The 20,577-nt window shown below is 49.3% G+C and overlaps 1 protein-coding gene across 2 annotated transcripts in view; it reads right to left on the bottom strand.

The window, feature by feature from the left end:
- The window catches only part of UBTD1 (ubiquitin domain containing 1), a 55,567-nt gene that overhangs the window by 2,970 nt on the left and 32,020 nt on the right, over positions 1–20,577 (bottom strand). The window lies entirely within an intron of this gene.

Raw genomic sequence — 20,577 nt, 5'->3', positions numbered from 1 at the left:
TATGGAGCCAGTTTGTGCCAGATCACAGGGCAGGCCCTTTAGTCCCACCGTTCATCTGATCCTCAAAACCCAGCAGAGGGGGAAAAGACCCAGAGAGCCTATCGTCTGTCTGAGGCCACACAAATACCAATTTAACACAAAACTTTCGTTTTTTTAAAATTTATTTTTTTACATTTTTGGAGAGAGAGCACACGTGTGTGTGCACACAAATAGGGAGGGGGAGGGGAGAGGGAGAGAAAGAGAGAATCCCACACAGGCTCCATGGAGCCTTACGTGGGGCTCTATCCCACAACCGTGAGATCAGGACCTGAGCTGAAATTAAGAGTCGGACACTTAACCGACTGAGTCACCCAGGCGGCCAACACAAGGCTTTCTGATCGCCGAAGCCGCCCTCTCACTGCCGTCTGTACCTTGCTGCCGCTGGGGAAAAAAATTACTCAAGACTTCCACTATTCAGAAATAACCACTGTGGACACCTAAACATATTTCCTTTTCCCCATTTTTCTCAACACAGTTGCGTGCATATTATTAAATTTCGTTTTTATATTCGTTGTTACGGAAAGGACCTAACAGTTGTTTATACCAATATACTTTACATTACACTTAAATACTGTCAACGTATACTCCCATGATTAAAAATGATAAACTGCAATGTCTTGTTATTAATGTTCTAGCATACAGTTACAAAAAGCGTATTTAAAAAAAAAAAAAAAAAACCATAACCAACCAACCAAAAATCCCCCTGCAGCATCTGAAGAAGAAAACAATTCTGTTAAGTGTCATTTTTCTTGTTACCTAGCCCCAAGTGACTTCCAAGACAAGTCAAGACTGTGGGCAGAACCATCTCTCAGAGGCTTTGGGAGGCTCAGTCATCTCAAAGCTGAAGGCAGAATAATCCACAGGAAGAAGGTCTCAATCACTCAGCTCCCTCATAAAACTCAGATCCTACAGGTGAGGCACAGAACCAGAGCTGGGGTCTGCCCCCAGACCACCCCCTCAGGCTGGGGCAGGAGAGGGCTCCTCAGGGGAAGACCATGCCATCCACTCCCTACCAATTGTGTGAAAGAACCCCATGCAAGCACTGTATTTATATATATTATCCTGGTTCAGCTTCACAATAGCCTTAGGCGCTAGGTGTTCATAGCTATCTCACAGATGATGGGACAGGCAGAGAGATCAAATGACTTGCCTGAGGTCACACAGTAAGTGACAGAGTGAGGATTCCACCTCAGGTCAGACTGAATCCACAAACGGCCCTCCTGCGGGTTAGCCGGCTACCAGCTACCAGCACAGACAGAAAACTCTGAAAGCCAGACATTTACTTTAAAGTGCTCCTGGGTTAGCAGAAGGAAATGCAAATCCTTTGTGGGAAAACAACTTTAAGCCAGGCCTCAAAGAATTCCCAGGATAAAGGTCCAAGGAAAATAAATGACAAGGTCATAGTTGTTTTTGTTGTGTCATTTTTAAAACTCACAACATACAAGACAACAAGGCAATATTAGTCTTGTTAGCACAAACAGTAAATGGAAGAATCAGATGGACAAAGATTTCAGATATGGGATTTATCAGACACAGACTATGAAATACCAAGTTCAAGAAATAAGTGAGTCTTGAGGCGCATGGGTGACTCAGTTGGTTAAGCGTCTGACTCTTGATTTCGGCTCAGGTCATGATCTCACAGTTCCAAGAGTTCGAGCCCTGCTTCAGGCTCTGCACTGACCATGGGGAACCTGCTTGGGATTCTGCCTCTCTCTCTGCCTGCCCCCCCACCCCGACCCTGCCCCCCAACTCATGCTCCCCGTCTCTCTCAAAATAAATAAATAAAAAAATAAGTGAGTCTTAAAAATATGAACAGGGAAAAAGAGATTATAAAGAATGACCAAGAGGAAATTAAAAGAACCATACAGGACTTCTAGAACTGAAAAACATAATACTTGAAATTTACATGGTCTAACATTTATTTTTAAATATTAAAAAAAATTTTTTTAACGTCCACTTATTTTTGAGAGAGAAATAGAGCATGAGTGAGGGAAGGGCAGAGAGAGAGGGAGACACAGAATCCAATGCACGCTCCAGGCTCCGAGCTGTCAGCACAGGGCTGGATGCTGGGCTTGAACTCACAGACTTGAGATCATGACCTGAGCCAAAGTCGGGTACTTAACTGACTGAGCCACACACACGCCCCCATGGTCTAATATTTTAAATCAGAATTTCCAGAAGGATACAACAGGAAGAATGGGGATGAAACAATATTCAAAGAGATCATAAAAATGTCCATTTTCCTCTAAACTGGAGGAAATTCCTCACTGGGAATTCCTAACTGGGAGGGGTTCCCCCACCCCCCCACCCCAAAGGAACTTGGCAAGCTGATTCTAAAGTTTATATAGAAAAACAAAGCCACCGCTAGAGTAGACTGAGGTGAGAACCTGCACTACCATTACCAACACTAATTATAAAACTATAGTGGGTGCAGGACTGGAACAGGGACAGACAAATGGGCCAACAGGATAGAATAGAGAGCCCAGAAATAGACCCAGGCATATACAGAAACATGATTAAAATGAGAAGGAACATTGCAGATGGGGTGTGTGTGTAAGATGGATGTGAAATAAATCTATATATTGCTTTCTCCTCCTGGTTTCTGAGAATATTTGGTCTTTCACCTGGCTCCTAATATACAGCTCCAAAACCTTTATAATGTCCTGAGTGATAGGGATGTCTGATATAGAGCTCCTAAATCCCTTAGAATTTCCTGGGTAATACAAGTGTCTTTTGTTCTAATGAGGCAGCTCTTGGTAAGCTCCATGAAAAGCTTGGAACTTGAAGCTCTGCTTCCACATTCTCTGGTGAGGGAAGAGGGGCTATAAATTGAGTTAATAATTGGCCACACCTGTGATGAAGCCTCCACAAAACCCCCAAAAGTATGGGGTTTGGAGAGCTTCCAGACTGGTAAACACATGCATGTGCTGGAAGCATGGTAGACCCCAAGTCTGGAACAAAAGTTCCTATGCTCAGGACATTTCCCGACCTCCCTCATGTATCTCTATCTGTTTATTCAGTTGTATCCTTTAAAATGTCCTTTGTAATAAATCAGCAGTACTAAGTAAACTGTTTTCCTGGGTTCTGTGAGCCGCTCTAGCAAATTCTTGAACACAGGGAGAGGGTCATGGGAACCTCTGATTTGCAGTCAAGTTGGGCATAAGTTGTGGGTAACCTGGGGACCCACTACTTACTGAAGCTGGGGGCAGTCTTGTGGGATTGATCCCTCATCCTGTGAGGTCTGCACCAACTCTGGGTAGTGTCACAATTGAATAGAACAGTAGGACGTGAGTTGGTGTCCACAGAGAACTGGAGAATTTCTTGGTGTGGGAAAAACACCCACAAAACTGGCATCAGAAGTACTCTACGTGAGTAGAGGAGAAATGCAGGTGATTTTTCTTTACAATGAACTACTGATAAACGGTGTTAGGACTATAGGTTCTCCATACAGGAAACGATGAGACAGAATCCCTACCTCACACCAGCCACAGACATCAAAACCGGATCAATCAGAGGCTTAAGTGTGAAAGAGAAAGGAGGCACTGGAGAGACAGGTTACAGTTTTGTCCAAACATTATTTGTGGAAGTTTGGCCCAGAGTTGTTTTAGCCTGGATCAAAGAAATAGCTCTGCTTCATTGATTTCTGACCCCTTCTCTCTCTAGTCCTTTAGCAAGAACTTTGATCAACCAGGATTCACAGTCATGCAGTGACACCCTGGGGTGTGGGACCTCTGGGGTGTGGGACTTCTGACCCTCTACTTGGTGACATGATTGTCCTTTTAACTTCTTGAGCCAATTTTTACAATTTTCCTATCTCCTTCCTCTTTGCCAGATGTCACTCCTTACTGGTCTCCATCTACCTGTGGCTCCTATGGGTCCAGGTCAGGTCCAGCTAACGAGCTCCTAATCTGCCAAAGGTTGAGAAAACTTTTCAGTACTTTCAAAACAGAGAGCATCTGGTTCTAAGAAAGAGGCTTCCTAAAGAAGAAAGTGACTAGGCTCCAGGACATCTGTTGTTCCCGCTCAGATGCCCTCCCCCCCCCCCCCCCCCATCAAATGGTCAGGTTTTGGCTCTTTTCCTGACAACTGAGTTTGCTGGACTGGTGATACCAGGACACCTGAAGTATTACCGTGTACACATGCCTCTCACTGTCTCCTTAAAATAAAAATAGCCCCGTGGCGTCCCCTTTCAAAGTGGTCACCTGAGGGATGCTTTGCTCACATACCTGGCTTTCAGAGTCCCCTCCCCTGCACACAGGCAGCAGAATGCTTTCCAACTATCATAGACCCACCCGCAGATGGACACGACGCAAGTGCGCATCTGCAACTGTTAATAGCACCTGCAGTCATCTGGGCTGCAACGATTTAAAAATTCCTCACCTTGTACGTTGGTTCTTTCAGGCTGAAAACACTAGAAAATATGAGAATGGGGTAGGGGGTGATGGTGGGAACAGGGAGCGTTGATGTAAGGAAAGGACAGCAGGAGCCAATAGTTGCCTTTGCATCTGTCATGGCACTTTGGAGCCAGTAGGGGGCAGCCACAGCACCTCGGGGCCAGGTGCTGGCTCCCTTCAACAGTGAGTCAAATACAGCATAAAAATACCCAGCAAAATTCTCCAGGCCCAAGGCAAGCATGGGTAAGAGACATGCCAAAATGTCTGGATCCCTACAATCTGATGCTTATAAATTTAGGCAAAGATACAGACAAAAACCTAAAAGGAAGCTTTTAACCCAAACATAAAAGCAAATTGATGATGAATATTTTTAATTTCAGTTACTTAAAAAAAAACACGATGTTTTATAGTCAGTTGAGTCAAAAACATTGGGCAGTAGACAGGGTGTGAACACTCTCATATGCTACACAAATTGGTATAAATTTTCTGGAGGGCATTTGGTATGGTACCAAAAAACTCAAAAATGTGCATCCTTTTGGCTCAGATATTTGGTTTCTAAGAATGTATGCTAAGAAAATAATTACAAGTGTGTGGCGAAGGTTTATCCACGGAGCCGTTTCACTCGACACAGTTTTAAACAGGGAAAGTTCAAAACAAGCTCAATGCACGCCAGCAGGAGAAAGACTAAAGAAAACCTGCGCATTCTGTAGCAGCCACTCTGTGATGCTGAGTAACGTGGAGAAGTGTCCACAAAACAGCGAAAAAAGTTTACAGAACAGCAAGTGCTCTATGCTCCAGCTTTTGCTTCTAAAAAAGAGTATGAGAAATTATGTATATTAAAAAGAATGGAAGGATTTACACCAAAATGTTAACAGTAGTTCTAGCTGATTGGCATAGTGAAAAAGAAATTTTTTTTGCTTCTATCTTCCAAGTTTTCCACAACAGGCATTTATGAGTTTGGTAATAATAATACAGTGGAAGGTGTTAACAATGAAAAAGGGTATGTAAAGTTCCAGGGAGCAGCCACAGAAAAGTAGGAAGAGTCTGGGAAGTTGAGTGAGGGGTTTTGGCGGTTGGGGGTTGGGGGGGGGGGGGAGGGGGGCGGGTGAGAAGCTGGAAAGCCCAAGGGCCACAGCCTCTAGGATTTCCGTTATTGGTGACTCTGGGCAATTCTGTCTAGGGGCCGGGCGGGAGCTGCTGGTTTCCGCAATGGGACCATCTGGTGGCTTGTACTTCTGTCTCTACCTGTCCTAAATAAGCGCCAGATCAAAGACGGAGTCAAAGAAACGGTCCTTATCCTTAATGAAGTGGACAGAAGGGAGATTTAAGAAACAACAAAAGACCATTCTGTAGTATAGGTGCACACCTGCACGGGGAGGTCCAAACGCCCGTGAAAGCTGTGGGTTTCTGTGATTACAGTGCACGGGAACAGCAGAAGGTATCTGTGACTGAGCAGAGAGCGTGGGTTGCTGCGTACAGAGGCAAAGCTGGAATCTCAAAGGACTGTCCAACGTACCACCTGTGTTAGGATCTTCTCAGGTGCTGGTTAAAAAGGCAGACTCCAGGGCCCACCCAACCTCAGACCCACTGAATCAGAATCAGAGCGGTTGGGAATCAAGTACCTACTTGATTCCACTTGTAAACACAGCAAAACAGGAGTGGGAATGGCACCATCACATAAGTTAGTTCGGCGGATCACCCCCGAAGCCGCTGCTGAGGGCCGGTTTGGAGCAATGAGGGAGGAGAGCAGCAGGGCACAATGTCTGGGTCGGAGGAGGATAATGACGGTGGACGCTATGGTCTGGCCTGGATAATGAATGGTGTCTGGCGATACCACCCCCAAGAGAGGGCACTGAAAAGAGTGGGAGAGAACACTAAAGGTCCTTTCCAGTTTGCCTGGAGCTGCTGTGTCTCTGAGCTCATGACCGTTTGTGCATGCCCACCACCTGCTTCGCCCTGCTTAATTCAGAAGGACGACACCAAAGAGGGGGTTCTCGAGAACCTACAGAAGGAGGACAGGCCCCGGCTGCTTCCCTCTGAACACCCCAGGGCCTCACAGCATGCCTGGCCTGGTGCAGGGTCTCAGCAAGCGTCTGCCGAGTTGAAAATGGGAGCTGATGAACACCCAGTGAACAGGGTGGGGAGCCTGATGGAGGAATCACGGCTAAGAGCAGCTGTGGGCAGGCAGGGGAAGCAGGGGAAAGGCCTGCTTTCAGGAGAAGCTAGGCCCTTTGCTTCTTGATATCATACCTCAAGAGGTCCTTATTGTGGCCTTGGGGATTGGTACAACAGAGCCACTGGGATGTGACACCAAGTCTGAGGCCAGCCAAGGGAACCAGAGATTTCCCAGGACAGTCAGTCTGCCCAAGCCAGGAGACGGCCCTATTTATACCTTCGACAATCCCCAAGCTCTATTTCCACACTCGGTTACCAAGCTCCATCCCCAGGCCCCGAACTCCAGGGATGAGGCCAACAGTGTCCTCCCCAGGAGTACTGATTATGTGACAAGTCTGGGCTTGCTCTGGCCGGTGTGAGAGATGAGGCTCCAGGCAGAAGGAGAAGGCAGGGACAAGGATCTCCCTGTCCCAACATCTTGGGCTGCAAGGGCCCTTTGGCCAGGATGCAGACTTGAATCTCTCCTTTTCCCCTCCCATCCTGGTAGTCACAGCTGGGAAGCTGGGGACTGGTAAGATGGGGCTCAAGTATGGCACCTGGCGGAGGGGTTAATAGGTCAGAAAGAACAGCAGGCCCCAGAAGAAGGATCAGCCCAGCCAGGGAAGGGTGCACACAGGGGAAGGGGAGCCCAGGTAATCCCTTCAGGAAGCGCGGTATTTATAGTTAGACTTAGCCCAGGATGACCCTCAGAGCTGGGGTAACCTTCAAAGGGAAAGTGCTGCCAGCAGCTCTGCTAGCTGGGGCCTCCTCAGCACGGGCCCTTCTTCCCCATTCATTCCCCCTGGGCCCAGCTCCAGGGTTGGGGGAGGGAAAGGGGTGGAGCCAGTTGCTAAGCGACAAGCCAGGCTTCCTAAACTGTATCACCACCCGGGCCCTGCAGGTCCCAGGTGGTCCTGGGCAGGGCTGAAGGAACCAAGGCTCCTCTGGGAGCCCTGTACCAGGCTCAGTGGCAATGCTCGCAGCCCAGGGCAATTGCAGTTCTCTCTGATGAGGCTGGCTGTCCCCCCTGGGGCTGGGCTCATCTCCAGTTCATCTTTGGGGTCCCAGGGCAGGCCCAGGGTCTGGCATGCAGCAGGTCTCAGTAACTGTTTACTCAGCGAGTGAGTGAATGAAGTGAGCAGGCACTTTAGGAAAAGTGGGGAGAGCTGGAGAGGGGAGAGGCAAGATCAAAGTTGGGCGAGCAGATGGAGCTGTCTGGAAGGAATCCCTGTAAGCAAAAGAGTTAGTTAGGAAGAAAGGGGGCGGTAGAGGAGGGAGTCCAGAAGGGAACAAACCAGTTCCTGAGGTATACAGGGAGGAAACCCACCGGAGGAAGAAGGGCTGGATGTCAGAAACCAAGCCCAGTGAGGGCCTGGAACCTTCTTGGCAACTGGAGAGAGTGCAGCCAAGAAAAATAAACCTGCTCAGAGGCCCCCTGCTTGGGCAGTGGGTGTGGACAAGGGGGCACACATAACTGCAGAGACAGTACGCGCTTTCACTGCACTCGCGCACAACGGACACATTTACTGGGGTGAGTTTAGGGGGAGCAGGGCCTTCATCTACTCTCTGCCTTATCCTTCCAGCCCAGGGCTCCCTGGCCCCCCGGCCAGGAGGCTGTACGTGGCCAGACAGGACGAAAGGTGGCATTCCTGGGCCAGGCACTGACTGAACTCTTCCCCTGCCCCGAGCTGACTTCCCCCAGCCATCGCTCTGTCCCATTCCCTGGTGGAAAACTGGGCTGTCTGATTTCAACTACAAACAGAACACCCAAATCCTCAGGGACGATTCTGGGATCTAACCTGACATACGACCAACAGCTCCTTTTCTGAGGCTACCAAATACTGTACTTCCTGAGTTAAAACATTGAGTATTTGGGAAATCACTGCACTTCTCCTTGTCTCAGGTTCATATAAATTTAAAGTAACAACCACCAAAACAACAATGACAACAACAAAACACCCCGGCCAGTTCCTTTCTTGTAGTGAATATATTCCTATCCTTTTTTTTTTTTAAAAAAAGGTTTATTTATTTATTTTTGAGAGAGAGAAAGAACATAAGCAGAGGAGGAACAGAGAGAGAGGGAGAGACACAGAATCTGAAGCAGGCTCTAGCCTCTGAGCTGTCAGCACAGAGCCCGATGTAGGGCTGGAACTCATGAACTGTGAGACCAGGACCTGAGCTGAAGCTGGACCCTTAACTGACTGAGCCACCCCAGTGCCCCAGTATCTTCCTTCCTATCTTCATCACATACTGATGTTTGTTCCAGGTGCACCAAAGTCCTGGCCAGAGTGTGAAAGTGGTACCAGCTCTAGAAGGAACCTTGATTACATGTTTTCTGGCAACCTAGGTTATAGGTAATTATGAGTTAAGAGACACTAGCAAACCTTCTCTCTCCAATGTGGCTACCCACTTACATATGGCTTCAGACATGGAAGGGGGGGGGGTGTTGCTTCGGCTACTGACCACCCGTGTAAGCACAGGCAGACAACCTCACCGTTCTAACCTCGGTGTTCCCATCCGTAAAGAGGACGTAACCTCCATCTCATGGGACTGCTGTAAGGATCATAGAGACCACTCTACCCAATACTTAAAAGGAAGTACTATTGTAATTAGCAATCACGCCAAGTCAATAGTGCTTATTATCACTATGCAATTAAGAGAATGAAAGGTTCCTATCCTTTTTTCCCCCATAAAGTTGCTGTGATTTTGAAAACTTTGAAAACTCCTGCTGTAGTGAACTCTTAGTCTCCGGATCACAGTGCAGGAGGATGTAGGGGTTAAATGAGGTTAAGTTTGACAGGGACAAAGAGCGGGCTTGATGTATGCCTGCTTCCCTGTGCGGCTGCACAGCAGAGGGTCAGCACTTTTCCTGGGGCAGAAGAGGGAGGATGGCGGCTAATAAATAAAACAGGAACTCCCCAGAAGTTGCTAGAAAGGTCTCTGGTATCTGGCCAGCTCCCCTTGCTACCTCAGGACTCCAGGGAAGAGAGACAGGTCATCTCTGCCACTGTGCTTTCCACAGCCCCGCTGTCAAGGAGGGTCCCTATAGGCTTGGGGGCCTGGGGGCCAGGTGCATGGAGGCCGAAAGGCACAGCCTGCCTTCTGACTCCCGAGACTCCCTCTCACTGGGAGTCAAGTGCCGCAAGGGCTTTACTCAGACATGCGCCACTCCCCCAGGCAGGTGCCCCAGAGCATGGCAGAATCCTGAAGCCAAAAGTGACCTTAAAGCCTGTTAGCCTAACCCCTTCATTTTATAGACGAGGGAACCGAGGCTCTGAGAGGTGATGTGAACTGTCCCAAATCCACAGCTTTCGCCCGTGTGTGTGTGTGTGTGTGTGTGTGTGTGTGTGTGAAGTGGGGATGGGAGGTAAATTCTTCCTATCAAACTGCTCTGCTGCCAGTGGAAGCTGAATTATAGCTAGCTTACTAAAATGTCAGGAGTGTGAGAGGTGACAGATGCACCAATGGGAAAGCAGCAAGCAGAACGCGCATCAGAGTGAGTGGAGGAGTTTCGAGTCTGCCTGACCCTCCTGTTCTCACTAGAGACAAATGGAATCTGAGAGCTGGGCCCTCCCAGCACACTGCGGCCTAACTATGCGCCCAGGCCTCTGTGAGCCTGACAGAAACAGACTCTAATTCCGCGTGGCTGGTTTGGGGCCTGGTGATGGAGACGGAGTTCCTACCCCACACAACGCTCCTGCCGGAGGCACTTCTGGAGACGAGGCAGTGACTGCACCAAGAGGAAGCCTATCACGTTGGATGGCCCAAGTGGTGAGAAAGTTAACAGTCTCACCGTCACCCTTCACTGAGCACCTGCTATGCAGCAGGCAGCACAACAGAGAAACACAGGGGCTGAAGGTCCATAGTCTGGAGTCAGAGGGACCTGGGTTTGAACATCGACTCCATCATAAATTAGCTATGTGACTTTGAGTAAATGACTTCAGCTTTCTAGTCTTCTAGGAAGTAGGAGGTAGTAACAGCCCACTTCTTAGTGAGGTCGGGAGGAGGAAAGATATATACATATATATTAAATTAAAAAAAATTAACTAATACAGTCAAGAAAATTATATATAATAAATCAACTAACCTAACACTTCCGGTGTGGTCTCCCTAACACCCAGCCAGGCCAGGCTCTTGCTTCCTCAACTGAAGGCAAACACACACCCGCACCATACTTGCTACAGATTAGGCTCTTATTGCGGCCACTGAAATTGTTTTTGCCATTGTTATTATTAACATTATTATTTTGACCTAACATACATTGGCTCTGTTCTCTGGAACAACACAGAACAAGTCACAACCTCTCTGACGGGGTTGACATTTTCCTCCTCTCCAGACGGAAGCCCACTTTTTCCTCCTCTACGGTTTCTCCAGGTTCTTTGCCATCCTGTTCACCCTCCCCTGCACTAAGCTAACTCACCGACCGGCCCAGGTGAGGGCTGCCCAGTACCACGGCGCTCTGGGCTCTTGCCTTCCTCGATCTGAGCACCGACCCCTCTGCCTCCACAACGAACACAAGTTTGTCCAGAACTGCTGAAGCTGGAGCTAGAAAAGACCCCATAATCCCCAACCCCACCCCACCGGCTGTGGCTCTACATTCTCTCAATCCCAGGGCTCGCTCACAGCCTGGCTTCTCCTGGGAGCCAGCCCCAAGTTACCGTCTGTCTTTTAGGTCTGTGTCTTGAGTGGGGTGAACCTGGAGTCAGCAGACCTGGGTCCTTTTCTACTGTGATCCATGCTGTGTGACCCAGGGCAAGGCACTTAACCTCTCCAGGCACATCTGCCAAACGCAAATGCCTCTCTCCTTTGCGCCTTACAGAGACACTGAAATGCTCCAGAGTTTCTGTGCGAAGTGATGTGGTCAAGAGCAACATGCACGCAACAGATGCCTGACATCCCTGAGATCTGGAACCCCGTCTTTTTAAGGCTTATTCACTTCTTCATGTGGCTCAGCTCAAGACCCACAACCTTCTGTTTGTGGACCAACAGAGAACTCGTTTGAGCACGTTCGCTCTCCCAAGCCAGGCTCAGGCCTTGCATGCAGCTGTGCCTGACTCATTCTTTCCCCTTCTTCATCTACAGCCTGTGAATCACCAGCCCTGTCAGGCCAGTGTCCTCCCTGTTTCCTTCCCATGTATTGCCTGGTCGCGGCCTCCATCCCTCAGGATGCAGGATGCAAGCCCTCTTCCCACCGGACCCACAGGCTCCCCTCCCCTGACCCCGTGGCGCGTGAGCATTCCACACCAGCCTGAATCACACACTGCCTCACAGGCATGTTCCCTGCGCACAGTGCTGCCCCTGCAACTTGACTGTCAGCTCCTGGATGGCAGGCTCTCGAGAGGCAATACAGTGTGGTGTATCAAAAACATGGTTGCCTGGGACCCACCCCCAGGGACTCTGATTTCACTGCTATGGGATATGGCCTGAGCATCAGAAGGGTTTAAAAGCTCTCCCAGTGATTCTGATATATGGCCGGGGCTGAAAAGCACTGATCTGGAACCAGGCTGCCCAGCCTGGCTGGCCGCTCCGACTGTTTAATTAGGCCTCTGAGGGGGCCTGGCAGGGAGGGTGCTCAGGGAGAACCCCAGGCCTGCCTGAGGCTGACCATCTGGACAGTCTTTTCAAGGTTTGAAGTCAGACTGGTCATCAGGTAAAAAAGTGGATAGCTCAGGGGACCCTGTGCCTGGGGAAACCCAGCTGCACTGTCCAGAGGATATGGCCTAAGCCCCTGCTTGCAGAAGGGACAGGGTAAGCCAAAACAAGAGGCTTTGGAGTCAGACAGCTTGGACTAGCTACCTACTCTCCTTACTAGCAAGGAGGGCCCTTCCCCTCCTGACTCTACTCAGCCCGGAGCCTCATCTCTCATGCCTCCCACGTGTGGCCAGCACCCAGACACCCTCTTCTGTAGACACAAGATTCTTCTTCCAGAGCTGAGCCACAAACTTCTGGAGAGAAAATGTGCAGCTCCAAGGCAAGGGGGACGGTAGGAGAGCAGAGGGAGGGAGGTCCTATTTCCTAAGAAAATCTCCCACCCCCTCCCCAGCTGCTCTAGGCAAGAAGAAAGGAAAAATCTGACTCATCAGTGCTGTGTGACTCACAGGCGGACAAAACTTACTTGCCAGACTGGCAGGGAGGAGAGCCTGCTGCTCCCACCACAAGCGGGGGCCATGGGCAGGTAAAGCCCATCCTTCCATCCCCGCTCACCACCAGCTCCAGGCCTGGGTGGCTGGCCCGGCAGGAGTGCCTGGCTCAGCTTGGTCCCCCGACAGCCACACCCTCTTGTGGTTGGTTTAGTAACTTACTACCAAGGGGCGGGGCTGGGAAGAGTAGAGAACTGAGGCTGGGAACACAGAGAGGTGATTCTGGAATCAGAGAAGACCTGGGCCTGACTCTTAACTCCGCCCTCTCACAGGTGTGATCACAGGCAGCTGAGCCTCTTGACCTCAGTTTCCACATCCATAAAATGGGAACAATAATTCTTAAAGGACTTTTGAGGATTAAATAAGACATTACATGTAATCTCCTAGTACTGCGTGAGGCGCAAAGTAGGAGCTCAAAAATGGTAGTTTTTACTAGGCGTATAAATGCTAGATTTAGGATTATAAAGAGATTGCTTTTTACATCATTTCACTTAATGTTTACAACAACCCTGTATGGCAAACATTACTACTCTCATTTTCCAGATGCGACACTGAGGTTCAGAGACCCTGGGGCAATATGAAGAATCCAGTGAGGGGTTTCATATCCCCATTCCCAGCCCAGTGCTGGTCTCAGACCCTGTCCCACATGCCACCTCCCAGGGCAACGAGAAGAAGCCCCTGGCTGTGTCAACACGCACACGGCTGACAGGCACAGCACCAGCTCTGCCTCCAGACCAGGTGGGAAGGCCTAGCTGGCAACATTACTGACCAGTCCTGCATCCAGTATGGCTTTGATGCCAGTCCTGCCCTGCCTCCCACCCGGCCTGGCTCGACTCGAGCCCACGTGGTGCCTCCGGAAATTCACTCGCTAATGCCTGTGTGTGTGTCAGCCTCCACCCCAGGCTGTGAGCTCCTCAAGGCAGCACCTGGTCTTGTTAGCACTGGCATCCGAATGCCCGGCCCCTAGCCTAGAGCCAGAGAAGCAGTACAGCCGGGCTGCCAAAAGCCTCAGATTCCAAACCTGAGATGCAATGCCACTTACTTGTATGACTTGGGCCTGTTCTTTACCTCTGAGAACCTCAGTTTCCTCGTCTGGAAAATGGGGCTAATAACAGTCACTACCTTCAAGTCACGATGAGAACTATGGTGACAACTGTGCTAATAACCAGTTGTAACTATGGTACTAACGATCACGGCTAATATGTATTAAGTTCTTATGCCAGACACTGTTCTAAGCCCCTTCTAGGAATCAAATCGCCCAACCCAAAGGTCATACGGCTAGGTGGCGGGCTGGTTCTGAAACCCCCACGACATACCACCACCTCCCTCCTGAGTGTCAGGTGCCTGGTATGACTTAAGTGCTCAGTACTTAGAAGCTAGTCTAGCAGATGCTTAGGAAGCATTTCTAAGATGAATCAATGAATGAACCTCTTTCAGTCTAATTTCATTTCCATCCACAAGCATTTATTATCGAGTCCTAGTCTGCATACAGCCTGAGTTATCTGAAGTTCTGTGAAATATAAAGTATAAAAGGAACAAATAAAAAAAATTATAAAGCAAGGCCTCCTCACCCCTCTACAGGAGGGTAACGAGATCCAGATTGCTGGAGCGAGAGGCAGTGATCCCAACCCTGTCAGTTCCATGCCCTTCCCCCTTCCTCAGGGAAGGTTCCAGTCGGGAGGCGCCAGGTCCTCAGGAGAAGAGGGGGAGGAAATGGCCAAAGGTGCTTGCTGTGCCTGGCCTTCCAGGGGTGGTTGTGTGGAAAGCCCTCAGGGCTGCCCACGTACCTCATCCACAGCTGTTTGTTTTGGCAACGCCTGAGAGGTGCCCCGATGGGAGGGCAGGGAGCTCACAGTGGCTGATCAGCCTCTAGGAGCCGGCCCTGGCATCCATATGGAGGGGCAGGGGGAGGCAGAGCCTCTCAGTTCTCCCACACAGCACCACCCTGCCTCCAGGCTCCAAGGGCAGGCTCCCAAACTACACAAGGAGAGGGTCTCCTCAGCCAGCCGCAAGGGAGCGCTTTTCTAAGCAGCAAAACCCCTATTTCAAAGAAAACTGTGAATGGCTTTCAGAGAAGCCCACTTACCATGTGAGGCTGATAGAGTAGATCTGGTGTGGGGGCTTGGGGGTAACACCCATGGGCCCTTCCCTCCCGGCACTTCCCTGACACCTCCAGGAAACCCCAGGCTCCCAGCTGCACTGTCCACCAGGCCTCTCAGGGACAGGAACCCTTCAGGCGTGGCTCCAGGGCAGCTCTGTTCATGCAGCTATGAAGGTTGCATACCTCAGCCTCTGTGACCTGGGACAGCCCCTCTCACCCAGGACCCTACCCATTAAATGAGCAGGTGGGACTAATGGATTCAGGACGCCTTCTAGCTCTAAGACTCCATTCAAATCCACCCTGAGGAAAGGCCTGCATGGGGCTCCTGAGGGACACAAAGACAGCTAGCTAAGGCACGACGCCTGGCCTCCAAAAACTCACAGTCCCTGCAGAAAACTGCAAGGCAAACCATGTGTGTGATGATGCGAAGTGCAAGTGCACGCATGCGTGAGCACGCGCGCGCACACACACACACACACACACACACAAAAGACGTACAAGATTCTTTGTAAAAAATGCTGCAAGGGTCAGAGGGGAGACTCTCAAAAACCCAAGGGGACCCTGCTGAAGTAGAAACTGCTCAGTCTCTTCCACAGTCACCTACCAGTGCCAGGCACTGTGGACATGCAGACGGGCATGACAAGTCCCTGACCGGACAGGCTCCTGTCATCATTTGGGCAGGGATGGAATCACACCAATGATGCACGACAATCCGTTTTGGTTTTGTGCTACATTATGTGTCATGCTCACTGTTTTGAAAATACTTGAATGTGTAATTTAGGAAACCTTTGTAATGTGTTACTCTGTGGCACATTAAAAAAATAAACAAATGCATAATAAATAAATGATACATGCAAATTTTGTTCAAGGAACACCCCCACCCTCACCCCCACCCCCACCCCGGCAAACTGCTACACACTAGAGCAGAGGTATGTGGAGAACATATTGGGAGCCCACACCCTGACCGATGGGGCCTCTTAAGCATTTGCCAAAGGGGTGGGCGGGAGCTGGGCTACATCCTCTCCACGGCTTCCAGCTCTGACCATGTGTGACAAGGACTCTGGAAATAAGCAGGCTCCAGCTGGCTGAGGGCAGGCTGGGGGCAAGCCTCACCCTCACTGCCGCATTTCTGACTTCCCACCTCCACCCTCTGCATACAGTGAACTGTCCCACTTTGGCCTCTGCTGCTGCGAGAAGAAGAGGCAGCTTCCAAGCTCTGGGCCTCAGTTTCCCTCTGGGGTAATGGTGGTGGCAGAGGAAGTGAAGCATCCCTGATGGAGGCTCCAGATACAAGAGGACTAGTCACACGCAGAGCCTATCGGCTGTCTGTGGAGTCAGTCCCCAGCCCCCATTCTCTCTCTCTCTCTCTCTCCTGCCCCTGATGCTGATAGGTCTGGCCTGGGAGCAGCCCTGCTGGCCAGCACCCAAGTACACGGGACCCTGCCACCCCACCCCCAAGGTAACCCAATTCTTCCCGGTCAAATGACAGCTGGAGGTGGGGCCAGGGAGCCCAAGGCGGGAAGGGCAGTGATAACTGGCTCGCAGGGTGGTGAGGCCCAGACAAAAGGGTCATGGCCCAGATTCATTTCAACACAATTCCTCAGCACCCACTGTGTTCAAGATCCTGCCAGGCACCCGAGGGACCTGAGGAAATGAGGATGACATTTTAATTACCTTAAGTGCGTCTCAAGGTTTAAAGAGCACCTCCTCAGAGAGGCCTTCCCTGACAATCTAATGGCTCCCGTATTCTCCGCCCCAGCCTCCTTTCTCCTAAGCAGTGTCCATCCCAATTCTGCTGGGGTTTGCTTACTCGTTTCTCCATCTCCCCAGTGAGCAGTATGACAGCTGCTCAAAGGCCGGGCCCTGCTCTCCTCCACAGTGGCACGCAGCACTTCACTTACCGAGTAGGTCCTCAGTATTAGGTGAGTGAACGAATGAATGAATATATGAGTGACTATACCACCGGACAAGCAGGAAGTGACATAAAAAACGTTTCAGAGGGCCTTGGGGAAGCAAAGAAGGGAATGGGCACATCTCTGAGGCTCCATGGAGGAGGTACGACAGATATCGGGAGCTTGGCCTGCAAGGAGGGTGGAGGAGAAGGGGTTCCAGGTGGAAGGTACAGAAGTAGCACAGACCTGGAGTCGGGCCAGGATAACAAGAGCAGGCCAGCAAGATGGGCTGAGGCCCGGTGAGTCTGCCTGGACCCTGACAGGTGCCCTGCTCCTTGCCCCACTGGCCTCTTACTAAACACTGGTGTGCACTCTTTGCTGATAAAGCCAGGACTACATACACATCTGAGCACAACTCTGCAGCATGGTGAGCAGGGGTCATTCCTAAATCAAATGTTATCTGTGGCACCCACCGGCCTGCCTGCTTTCTTCTTTTCTGGTTTCCTTTGCCCCTGGCTGACTGGCTCTGGTTCTAAACATCTGTGCCACCACCAGGCACAGTCCCCTGCTAGGGGACTGAAGGGCGACTCCTAACCTTATGATGACAAAGACCACTGATTACCACTCCCCAATCCCAGGTCTCAAAAGAATTTTTAACTACATTTAGATTATTTTTTTAAAAATGGAAATGCTCAAGCCGTATCTGTCCATTTAAGCCTCTGGTCAGCATACAAAAACTAGAGGTTCACACTGAGCTGACAGAATGCCAGAAAAGGCGTTTTTTTGCTCAACCTGGAAGGTTATGAATTCTCTGTGACTCAGTTTCTCAAAGTCAGGAGATGGGGCAAGAACAGAGGTAAGAGATATGGCCAGAGGGAAGAAGACTGAGTGGGAAAACCCAGAGTCCCCCAATCTGTAGATCCAGGTGAGATTTCCTACACTGCACACAGTCTTCCTTCCTTAAGGGAAGAGGAGCCTGCGGGTGGTGGGGTGGAGCGGGGCAGCGGCAATCCTGGCCAATCGAGGCTTTCAGTACAGTATTTTAGATGTTGACTTGGTGCAAAAACCTCGTGGGGGCGGGGAGCTGCCAAGGAGGACTGGGAGCTTACCACCACTTCTGCTCTGGGCAGCAGTCTAGATCTCGAGAAACTGCCAGGGGTCAGGCGGTGGCCCCTGGAGGCTGTGTGCTTCCCAGGAAAGCCGGCAGCTGGAAATAAGCCCAAATTTATAACAGGCTGCATTAACATCTGCAAAGAAAAATCCAGGGTAACACACACCAGCCTTTCCACTGGAGGGATGGGGTGATGGGCCTTTTACTTTCGAGGGTAGGTATCTGTGTGTCTGGCATTCTTGCTGAGCACCTTTGCTGTAGATATCTTTGCAGTGTTTCCACCGCAAACATTTTCAACACATAACTAACTGGCTGTAAGGCAATTCTGCCATATAACATAAAAGAATGAAGAATAAAAGAGGAGCATTAAAAAGGGCACAATTAAACATGAAAAAATTAATAAAATTGCCATAAGGCAATTGTGCCATAAAATATCAAGTCATGAAAAATAAAAAGGACATTCATTAAAAAGGACATAACGGGATGTGGAAAATGGATAACAAAATTAAAAAGACTTTACTGTGAAATATAAAATATTTTAATACATTTAAAATTTGTGTAGATTCATGGCAATACTAAGCAAATATATATTATGGATTGTACCTAAGCACTTGTCTTCAAAGTCTCTGTTCACAGTATTATGCTTTTTTTTTTTTTAAACTAAAGTTCCTTCCTTCATTAAAGAGGTATCAAGGTCCAAATACAATTCACCCTTGAACAACATGGGTTTAAACTGCACAGGTACACTTACATGCATATTTTTTTCAATAGACACAGTACAGTATTATAAATGGATTTTCTCTTAAGATTTTCTTTTTTTTTTTTAAGTTTTATTTCAATTCCAGTTAGTTGACATACAGTGTTACATTAGTTTCAGGTGTAGAATATAGTGATTCAACACTTTCATACATCATCCTGTGCTCTTCCTTAAGATTTTCTTAACACTTTCTTTTCTCTAATTTATTTTATTGTAAGAACACAATACATAATACACATAATATACAAAATATGTGTTAATCAACTTGCTTATGTTGTCGGTAAGGTTTCTGGTGAACAACAGCAGGCTATATTAGCGGGTAAGTTTTTGGAGAGTCAAGAGTTATACACGGATTCCTGACTACGTAGGGGGTCAGTGCCCCTAACCCCCACGTTGTTCAAGGGTCAACATACTAGGATGCATATTTGTTACAGAGCTTTGTATTATGTTGTGAAAGCCTTCTACACTGTTGTTTGTTCTTGGCAGATTGTCCCACGTCTGCTGACAGACGTTCCAAAGTTCTATGGGAAATACAGAGGTAATACGTTTGTAACTGAGCTTTGGCCATTGTGACTGGCATGTTACTGTTGTCTAGTACAGCCTGGTGTGCAGTCTGGCTTCACATTCTACTCCACACTTCCAGTGAGGTTTATCACTGTATTTTCTATCAAGTCCGTATACGGAGTTGTCATCACCCCCTACTTTAAGACCATCCATCTACTTGTCATGGCATAGACCACTATGAGGGCTAGCTTAGGTTTATATAGACCATTATGAGGGCTAGCTGAGGTTTACATAATATAAAACGAAGAACTTTGTCAATGGAGAAATGAAAACAAACTGTCAATCAGTTATTTTATCTTTTATGGCAAAACTGCCTTACAGTCAATTAGCTATGTAACGAAAGTGCGGCGAAAATGCTCACAGCAAAAATGTCTATGTCAAAACTATCTAGAACAATACATGTGTGTGTATATTCACTTTAAACAAGAATATTCTGTGTGTTCCTTAAGCTTTGTTTCAACATGGTTTGGTAGAAAACTTTATGAGCCTTACGGGGAAAAGCAATAAAAGATCCTTGTCATGACAAGGCTGAAATGGCTCAGCCAGGACTGTGGGTGTCTTCTACCCACAAGGCACCTCTAAAGAAAGACTCTTTCTAGCTGTCCTGGATCCAATAAAGCTCCTATTTAAGCCACTTTGAATGAATTGCACCACAAATAAGCTATAAGGGCAGGGCCGGGCCTTACGCATCTCAAGAGCCCCAGGGCTCAAGCCAATGTCTGGCACACAACAGGTGCTCAATAAAGGCTGAGACACGGACCAGGGAATGGATTACATGGGGAGGACCAGGGAATGGATTGCACGGGGAACGGGTCACCTGTGGGGTGATGAGAGAACAGGGCTCCTGGGAAGAGGTGAAGGTGAGACGGGAAAGGAGGCAACAGAAAGAACCTGCCAAAGGCAGAAAACGGCAGACTTCCGGGTAGAGCCGTGCTTAGGTCTTTGTCTCAGGGAAAGGCAGACAGCTGGGTGGCCAGGAAAAGCCCTGCCTGCAGAGTTTCCCAGAGTAGAAGGCCGCAGGCCTGCCCCATCTGGGACAGCTGAGCCATGGCCCACATCACCTGCCCTCCCCGAGACCAGTCTGACTAGGGTTTAAGATCTGTGTCAAGCAAGAGCTGAGTCAGGCTTCAGGGGAGGGGTGGGGGGAAGGACTAGAAGAGGGCAGGGAAGACAGGTCAGGCCTCATTCTCTCAGGTGTGCTCCACCAGGGAGGTCGGGCAGAAGGAGCCTCCTCATCCTCCCCCTCTACTCCCAGGGCTTGAGAGAAAGGTAGGCTCCCAAGTTGCCAAAACCCAGGAGAAAGCAAGGCCCTGGGAAGGCTCCCTTGCAGACAGGAGACAGCTGGTAAATGTGTTAGGAGGAGACCACCTGTTTTGCCCCAAGCCTCCTCCCCACCATGGGTCCACGCAGACAGGCATGGATCCC

Source organism: Leopardus geoffroyi, chromosome D2 (assembly GCF_018350155.1).
Source record: "Leopardus geoffroyi isolate Oge1 chromosome D2, O.geoffroyi_Oge1_pat1.0, whole genome shotgun sequence".
NCBI lineage: Eukaryota > Metazoa > Chordata > Mammalia > Carnivora > Felidae > Leopardus > Leopardus geoffroyi.
This window is presented reverse-complemented; position numbering and strand designations above follow the sequence as displayed.